This window comes from Salvia splendens, chromosome 2 (genome assembly GCF_004379255.2).
Source record: "Salvia splendens isolate huo1 chromosome 2, SspV2, whole genome shotgun sequence".
NCBI lineage: Eukaryota > Viridiplantae > Streptophyta > Magnoliopsida > Lamiales > Lamiaceae > Salvia > Salvia splendens.
In genome coordinates this window covers 17763992-17773929 of record NC_056033.1, presented here as the reverse complement: position 1 = coordinate 17773929, position 9938 = coordinate 17763992, and the positions used below count along the sequence as shown (strand labels likewise).

At 37.2% G+C, this 9938-nt stretch overlaps 2 long non-coding RNA genes across 2 annotated transcripts; both read right to left on the bottom strand.

Annotated features, from left to right (window-relative positions):
- Positions 1–332: 332 nt before the first annotated feature.
- On the bottom strand, positions 333–2534 carry LOC121790474. Its single transcript, XR_006048282.1, has 3 exons — positions 2282–2534; positions 1452–1540; positions 333–585 (listed from the first exon to the last, which is right to left on the bottom strand). It is a non-coding gene; the product is annotated as an uncharacterized LOC121790474 (long non-coding RNA).
- Positions 2535–6355: 3821 nt separating this feature from the next.
- On the bottom strand, positions 6356–8556 carry LOC121790480. Its single transcript, XR_006048283.1, has 3 exons — positions 8305–8556; positions 7475–7563; positions 6356–6608 (listed from the first exon to the last, which is right to left on the bottom strand). It is a non-coding gene; the product is annotated as an uncharacterized LOC121790480 (long non-coding RNA).
- Between the last annotated feature and the right edge of the window lie 1382 nt (positions 8557–9938).

The window sequence follows — 9938 nt, the reverse complement described above, 5'->3', positions numbered from 1 at the left end:
ATGAATTGGGAGTATGTATATACATAGCTTAGTGTTTAATTGTCAATTGCTTTTGGACTGCACTTTAGTTATTTGGGCTAAGAGGATGATAGAATTAATAAAATCCGAGTCCAACTCCTTTTAGTAAGTTGGGCTGCAGTAAAATTAAAAAAAAAAGAGGTGGCCAAGAATTAGTTGGGCTGGGAATAAAATTTACTTGGGCCAGATTTGTAACACCCCTTACTCGGTTAGTTTTAACCGAATAAGTGACGTTACCTTTCGGTACGATAGATAAACAAAACCTGTTTTTTTTTTCTCTCTTTTCTGCAACCACTCAACATACAACACTATCATAAAAGAAACTAAACCTGATAACACAACTGTTTACTACTGTACATAACAAAACAACATTAACCTGTTTCGATAGATATTTATACAACTTCACTAGCAAAAAGAAGGTTATAACCTTACATTTCCAACTAACTACAAACAACCAAAAGTTAGCCTAAGCATGCCACGTGAGAACTCCAACTTTACCAGCAAAAAGGGAGGGTAGTGACTTGACACGTGCTGCTGCCAACTAGCGAGCTCACTCGCTTCTATACTCTGCAAGATGGAGAAGAAAGGGGGGGTGAGCTTCGAAAAGCTCGTAGTGTAATCGCATTCCAGAATAAAACCTCTAAAACTTCAATCTATATCACTACCACAAGTAAACACTTTATTACCTGGAATGTCGTACAACACATATTCAATTTACATCGGCATCAATATACAAATTTAAAACAATATTACCAAATATTATCCTTACTAAAAGTTTGAATCAGTTAAGATCACATATATCACTTGCAAATAATCAACACATTCATCCTGTACAACAACATGATATAAACAAAGGATCCTGTCAGCAGTCACTTTCCTTCGTCAACATAATTATACTATAAGAAACATAACTATTTAAAGAATTCAAAGCACAACCATATTATTTCAAAAATAGAAAGTCACATTCAGCCCCCAAGTTATGCTTAGTGATGGACACGGGTACACGGACACTATCTGTAGCCATATGAGGGCGTCTATCATGTAAGTCCGTATCGGACACTGTAATCTTCCAAATGGCCTATGCAAGACAACTGTCATATATTACCCATATAGGGTACATTTCAACAATCGATATATCATATAGATCATCGCTTCGGTTTTCCAGAAGACGAGTGATCAACATGTGTGCAGTACTGCTGTCCTATGGCATGCCAACTATACCCTGTGGTTCACTCAAGCAATGGGGCACAACGCAACTATTTCACATCAACTTTCACATTATTCAACACATATAGCTATTTACATCACTTGGAAGTATACAAAATCCACACAATCATTTTTAAGTTCTATGGCATAAGCATACGAATCACACAACCAAATAGTAACATTTATCGAAGTTAAAGGAATTAAATTCTAGAACACGCGTACACTACCTGTACACGTCAAAAAAAACGCTATTACTGGCTTAGTCAACCAGGAAGGTGCTCCTTTCCCTTATTGCTTGTGCTTGCACCGTGTTCACCTAGGTTTAAAATAGCCACATATACACTTCATAAATAAACACTTAAAGCACAAATATGTAAGCCAAAATATCACATCTATCTATCTCCCTTTTAGCATAAAAACCTTTATTCTCAACTTTTAAAGCTTTAGAAAAATATTGACTGCATTACATCAACTTCATATAATAAACTGACTTAGCTCGGAGATAACTAGGGGTCGAGCCCTACACCAAAATAAACCTCTAGATGTCTATTTTAATTACAAAAAAGGTTTTCCTCAAAATTCCAAGGAATTAGGGAGTTATGAACGTTTTACTATAGCCTGCCAGTTTGTGACAGATTCTGGCGACGGTTTAGCATGAATTTTTAAAAATATCAAACGTTGACGAAACGATCTGAAATTTTGCAGAAATCATCCCAAGACCTGATAGTATGCATAAAAAATTTTAGAACATAAATTCTAACATGTTAAAGGGGCCGAAACTGATCAGTACAGTAGCCTCAGAACAGTCTACAAACAAGCTATTTCTCCAACAAAAGAACTCCCAAAACAAATCAGATTTTTCCTATCGCTTTCATGCTTAAATATTATATCCTACTTCCAATTGCATAGTTCAATAGCCAAATTACACCAAAGCATCAAACAACAAAATTCCCAAATCTATGAACCCTAATTTTCGACCAAACAACAAGATTCACATCAAAATAACATCACTACTATACTTAGAAATATGATTGAAGAGGTTATGGAGGAAGCTAACCTCTAAATTCAACAATTTTCCAAAGATTAGTGGAAGTGGGTTTGCAACCTAAGCTCCAAAATTGAGGGGAAGAATGGGGAATTGAGAGCTTGGACTGATGGAGTGTATTACATGTTTCACGGTGGAGCGGCCGGAGGATTCGCGGTAGCTGATCGGAGGGAGTAGAGGGCTATTGAAAATTTACACAGAGATGAAGTTGGCATGGGCAGATGGAGAACGAAAAAAAAAGAGAGAGAGAAGAAAGAAGAGGATGGGTATTATTTTTCCTATTTTCCTTTCCTTATTTTTTTCCTAATTCTCCACATGACACGTTTTTTTCCTACTAACTTACTCATCAACTTCATATTCTTTTTCTTTCTTCTTTTTCTTTATTTCATTCTTTTTCCTAAATTTCCAAAAAAAAATCCTATATTTATCTCTTCTATTTCTAACAAAAACATATGCAAATAAAACCACTAACTAAACTATAAATTCTAATCTCTAATTCCTAATTCTTCTAAGGTTGGGATATTACAACTCTCCCCCACTTAGGAAATTTCGTCCTCGAAATTGATACCTGATTAAAAAAGGTAGGGGTATTGCTGTCTCATCGTATCTTCCGGCTCCCATGTAGCTTCTTCTATTTTATGACTTCGCCACAATACTTTAACAAGCGCTATTCTTTTGTTTCTAAGCTCTTTCACCTCTCTTGCTAAAATCTGAACCGGCTCTTCCTCGTATGTCAAGTCTGGTTGTATTTCAATCGATTCAGCTTGGATAACATGAGAAGGATCTGATCTATATCTTCTCAACATTGAAACATGAAACACATTATGTATCTTTTCTAGATCAGGTGGTAATGCAAGTCGATATGCTACTGGACCAACACGTTCTAAAATCTCATAAGGGCCAATAAATCTCGGACTCAACTTTCCTTTCTTGCCAAATCTGAGCACTTTCTTCCAAGGAGACACTTTTAAAAATACTTTGTCACCAACACAAAACTCAATGTGTTTCCTCTTCAAATCTGCATAAGATTTCTGTCTGTCAGCCGCTTCCTTCAATCGATTTCTTATCAATCGGACCTTTTCTTCCGTCTCTTGTATAATTTCAGGACCCACAATCTTATTCTCACTCAGTTCTGTCCAACATAGCGGTGTTCGACATTTACGGCCACAGAGTGCTTCATACGGAGCCATCTGAATACTCGATTGGTAACTGTTGTTATATGCAAATTCCACCAACGACAAGTATTTTTCCCAACTACCTTCAAAGTTGATGACACAACTTCTCAACATATCTTCTAGAATCTGTATTACTCGTTCCGATTGACCATCTGTCTGTGGATGAAAAGCTGTACTAAGGTGTAGTCGAGAACCCAAAGCTTCTTGAAATTTAATCCAGAATCTCGAGGTGAATCGTGGATCTCTGTCAGATATTATCGAGCTAGGTATTCCATGTAATCTCACAATCTCACAAATATACAACTCAGCCAACTTTTCTAGTGAATAATCAGTTCTTACCGCAAGAAAGTGAGCTGATTTGGTCAACCGATCAACAATTACCCAAACTGAGTCTTTGATAAGGGCAATCCCACAACGAAATCCATCGTAATTCGATCCCACTTCCATTCTGGTATAGTGATTGATTGTAATAAACCGGACGGAACTTGATGTTCAGCTTTGACTTGTTGACATGTTAAGCACCTTGCCACATATTCTGTAATATCTCTCTTCATACCATGCCACCAATAGAATTCCCTCAAGTCACGATACATTTTATTGCCTCCCGGATGCATAGAATACAAGCTGTTGTGAGCTTCTTGGAGTATGTCATTCTTCAACTCTTTGTCTTCTGATACACATAATCTTCCTTTAAAATATAAGTATCCATCGGGGCTTTGATCGAATCCATGTGTCTTTCCTTGAGAGATCTGAGTCAACTTAATCTTCACTTTATCATCATTCTTTTGAGAATCTTTAACTCGCTGAATCAGTGTCGATCTCACTCTTAGTTCTGCCACAAGATTTCCATCATCTGACATTTCCAGCCGTGCATTCATCGATCTCAAAGCTGCAATCGATTTCCTGCTGAGTGAGTCTGCCACAACATTCGCTTTACCTGGATGATAATCAATCACACAATCATAATCTTTAAGTAACTCTACCCATCTTCTCTGCCTCAAATTAAGTTCTTTCTGTGTAAGTAGATGCTTAAGACTCTTGTGATCTGTGTAGATATAACATCTTTCACCGTATAAGTAGTGTCTCCGAATCTTCAAGGCAAATACAACGGCTGCCAGCTCTAGATCATGTGTAGGATAATTTCTCTCATGTGTTTTCAACTGCCTGGAAGCATAAGCAACTACCTTGCCTTCTTGCATCAATACACAGCCCAAACCATTATGTGATGCATCACTAAATATAGTGTACTCCTTTCCCGATTCAAATTGAATTAGCACTGGTGCTTCTGTTAAAATCGTCTTTAATTTTTCAAAACTTATCTGACATTCATCACTCCAGTTAAATGACACCTTCTTCTGAAGTAGAGTAGTAATTGGCTTTGCTATAACAGAAAATCCCTTCACAAACCTGCGATAATAACCCGCTAAGCCCAGAAAACTGCAAACTTCTGAAACATTTTTCGGAGGTTTCCACTGTACCACTGCTTCAATCTTCTTCGGATCCACTCGAATTCCCTCTGCTGATATAACATGACCCAGAAAAGCTACTTCCATAAGCCAGAACTCACACTTACTGAGCTTTGCGTACAACTGCTTATCTCTCAATACTTGCAAGACTGTTCTCAGATGTCGTTCATGATCATCCCTGGTTTTAGAATACACAAGTATGTCATCAATAAACACAATTACAAACTGATCAAGGTATGGTTGAAAAACCCGATTCATCAAGTCCATAAAAGCAGCTGGGGCATTCGTCAACCCAAAAGGCATAACTTTGAATTCATAATGGCCATAACGAGTTCTGAAAGCCGTTTTAAACACATCATCATCTTTCACCTTCAACTGGTAATAACCTGATCGTAGATCAATCTTCGAAAATATGCTTGCTCCCTTCAGTTGATCAAATAAATCATCAATTCTAGGCAAAGGATATTTGTTTTTAACAGTTACCTTATTCAATTGTCGATAATCAATACATAATCTGAATGATCCATCTTTCTTTTTCACAAACAACACTGGCGCTCCCCAAGGTGATACACTCGGCCGTATAAACCCTCGATCAAGTAATTCTTGAAGCTGAGCTTTCAACTCTTTCAATTCTGTTGGAGCCATTCTATAAGGAGCCATTGATATCGGTGTGGTGCCTGGTATAACCTCAATAGCAAATTCAACCTCGCGTTCTGGTGGCAAACCTGGTAACTCTTCAGGAAACACATCAGGATATTCTGACACTATAGGTATATCAGTTAACTTCAGATCCTCTGCTCGTGTATCTAGAATATAGGCTAAATATGCCTCACAACCCTTTCTCACCAGCTTACGAGCCGTAGTAGCAGAAATCACATTTCAAGGTAGTCTGATCTCTCACCAACCACTATCACCTCATGGCCATCTAGTGTGTATAATATTATTCTCTTCTTACCGCAATCAACTAGAGCACGGTGAATATACAACCAATCCATTCCCAAAATAATGTCAAATTCACGAAACGGTAACTCCATCAGGTTGGCTAAAAAGAGGCATCCTTGAACACTTAGAGGACAATTTCTATAAACTCGATTCACTACCACACTCATACCCAGGGGATTTGACACTAAGATATCATATTTAGTCTTTTCTAAGGGTAAACTATGTTCTTCTATGAGCTTATCACAAATATATGAATGAGTAGAACCGGGATCAATCAAAGCAATAACAGACATATCAAACCTATGTGGCATGCTTCTATACATATTAAAGACTCAACTAAAGCCCGAGAATCACTTAAATCTGGGCTCTGATACCAAACATGTAACACCCCTTACTCGGTTAGTTTTAACCGAATAAGTGACGTTACCTTTCGGTACGATAGATAAACAAAACCTGTTTTTTTTTCTCTCTTTTCTGCAACCACTCAACATACAACACTATCATAAAAGAAACTAAACCTGATAACACAACTGTTTACTACTGTACATAACAAAACAACATTAACCTGTTTCGATAGATATTTATACAACTTCACTAGCAAAAAGAAGGTTATAACCTTACATTTCCAACTAACTACAAACAACCAAAAGTTAGCCTAAGCATGCCACGTGAGAACTCCAACTTTACCAGCAAAAAGGGAGGGTAGTGACTTGACACGTGCTGCTGCCAACTAGCGAGCTCACTCGCTTCTATACTCTGCAAGATGGAGAAGAAAGGGGGGGTGAGCTTCGAAAAGCTCGTAGTGTAATCGCATTCCAGAATAAAACCTCTAAAACTTCAATCTATATCACTACCACAAGTAAACACTTTATTACCTGGAATGTCGTACAACACATATTCAATTTACATCGGCATCAATATACAAATTTAAAACAATATTACCAAATATTATCCTTACTAAAAGTTTGAATCAGTTAAGATCACATATATCACTTGCAAATAATCAACACATTCATCCTGTACAACAACATGATATAAACAAAGGATCCTGTCAGCAGTCACTTTCCTTCGTCAACATAATTATACTATAAGAAACATAACTATTTAAAGAATTCAAAGCACAACCATATTATTTCAAAAATAGAAAGTCACATTCAGCCCCCAAGTTATGCTTAGTGATGGACACGGGTACACGGACACTATCTGTAGCCCTATGAGGGCGTCTATCATGTAAGTCCGTATCGGACACTGTAATCTTCCAAATGGCCTATGCAAGACAACTGTCATATATTACCCATATAGGGTACATTTCAACAATCGATATATCATATAGATCATCGCTTCGGTTGTCCAGAAGACGAGTGATCAACATGTGTGCAGTACTGCTGTCCTATGGCATGCCAACTATACCCTGTGGTTCACTCAAGCAATGGGGCACAACGCAACTATTTCACATCAACTTTCACATTATTCAACACATATAGCTATTTACATCACTTGGAAGTATACAAAATCCACACAATCATTTTTAAGTTCTATGGCATAAGCATACGAATCACACAACCAAATAGTAACATTTATCGAAGTTAAAGGAATTAAATTCTAGAACACGCGTACACTACCTGTACACGTAAAAAAAAACGCTATTACTGGCTTAGTCAACCAGGAAGGTGCTCCTTTCCCTTATTGCTTGTGCTTGCACCGTGTTCACCTAGGTTTAAAATAGCCACATATACACTTCATAAATAAACACTTAAAGCACAAATATGTAAGCCAAAATATCACATCTATCTATCTCCCTTTTAGCATAAAAACCTTTATTCTCAACTTTTAAAGCTTTAGAAAAATATTGACTGCATTACATCAACTTCATATAATAAACTGACTTAGCTCGGAGATAACTAGGGGTCGAGCCCTACACCAAAATAAACCTCTAGATGTCTATTTTAATTACAAAAAAGGTTTTCCTCAAAATTCCAAGGAATTAGGGAGTTATGAACGTTTTACTATAGCCTGCCAGTTTGTGACAGATTCTGGCGACGGTTTAGCATGAATTTTTAAAAATATCAAACGTTGACGAAACGATCTGAAATTTTGCAGAAATCATCCCAAGACCTGATAGTATGCATAAAAAATTTTAGAACATAAATTATAACATGTTAAAGGGGCCGAAACTGATCAGTACAGTAGCCTCAGAACAGTCTACAAACAAGCTATTTCTCCAACAAAAGAACTCCCAAAACAAATCAGATTTTTCCTATCACTTTCATGCTTAAATATTATATCCTACTTCCAATTGCATAGTTCAATAGCCAAATTACACCAAAGCATCAAACAACAAAATTCCCAAATCTATGAACCCTAATTTTCGACCAAACAACAAGATTCACATCAAAATAACATCACTACTATACTTAGAAATATGATTGAAGAGGTTATGGAGGAAGCTAACCTCTAAATTCAACAATTTTCCAAAGATTAGTGGAAGTGGGTTTGCAACCTAAGCTCCAAAATTGAGGGGAAGAATGGGGAATTGAGAGCTTGGACTGATGGAGTGTATTACATGTTTCACGGTGGAGCGGCCGGAGGATTCGCGGTAGCTGATCGGAGGGAGTAGAGGGCTATTGAAAATTTACACAGAGATGAAGTTGGCATGGGCAGATGGAGAACGAAAAAAAAAGAGAGAGAGAAGAAAGAAGAGGATGGGTATTATTTTTCCTATTTTCCTTTCCTTATTTTTTTCCTAATTCTCCACATGACACGTTTTTTTCCTACTAACTTACTCATCAACTTCATATTCTTTTTCTTTCTTCTTTTTCTTTATTTCATTCTTTTTCCTAAATTTCCAAAAAAAAATCCTATATTTATCTCTTCTATTTCTAACAAAAACATATGCAAATAAAACCACTAACTAAACTATAAATTCTAATCTCTAATTCCTAATTCTTCTAAGGTTGGGATATTACAAGATTAATTTAAATCCTTGGGCCGATGAATAAATTTAATTGTGAGGAATATTTAATTAAATTCCGGAATAATTTTTGAAGTATGAATAATTTATCCCAAGTCCGAAATAAATATATTTTCGAGGGGAATTGGTTGCGATAATTTAATTATGCACTTTTATAATTTTGGGGATTTTATTTCGATATCAAGATGGAAAATGCAAGAAGCCAATGAAGGAGTTATAAGCGTAAGCGGCCGACCGGCGTCGCACGCGACGCCTTGGGCGACCGCCGAATAATCGAAAATACGCAAAAATCGAAAAACGAGATAAAAGACTTTAATGAGGGTGCATGCAGTCTAATTTAAGTAGTTTTGTCCTTGATTCTAATTAGTGTATTATTATACTGTGATTTTTTTAAAAGGGTGCTTTCGCAAGTAAAGTCGAAACGAAAGATTCAAGTTAAGGAATCTAAACGATCAAGGTGAGCTTTCTTATACTAAAAATATAAATGGTATTTTATGAAAACACGAACACATGTTCGTGATTCTTAAAGATGTTGTCTTGCCATAAATGTTTTTGTACGATGCCTTTCTGTTCGGCTAAGGCCAAAGGAATTATGAATGATGATATAAGTCGAATTCGGGTCCCAGTTAGGGTGGTGTCCGCTCTCGGACTAGTGTACACAAGCTACCTCTGACATGTTGGGTAGAGCAGGTGACCGAGGAAGGTGGCCACCTTCCCGGCACATGGAAACCTCTGACATGTTGGGCAGAGAAGGTGACCGTGCGAGAACACCATCTCGACGGCACAATGTGATCTGATATGGCTAAGTACAGGAAAAAGGGACTGCAGTCCAATGTGATATTTTTAGTAAGCTCGGGACTTTTCAACAACGCCCCAAGTGGTACTGTGATGATGGCTTGACAATATTTTCAAATGTATATGTGTAATTTTTGGCCATGTGTTCACTGTGTACTTTTTGTACTTAGCCCTACATATATTTCTAAATGTGCAGGTTGAGCAGCGAAGTGGTGGAGGAAGTGCTATTGAGACAAGACATTTAATTCGGTCAGATTTTGACTCTCGGAGGTTAATGTCTTCATACATGGAACCGCGTTCATTTGCCTCCATTGTGCATC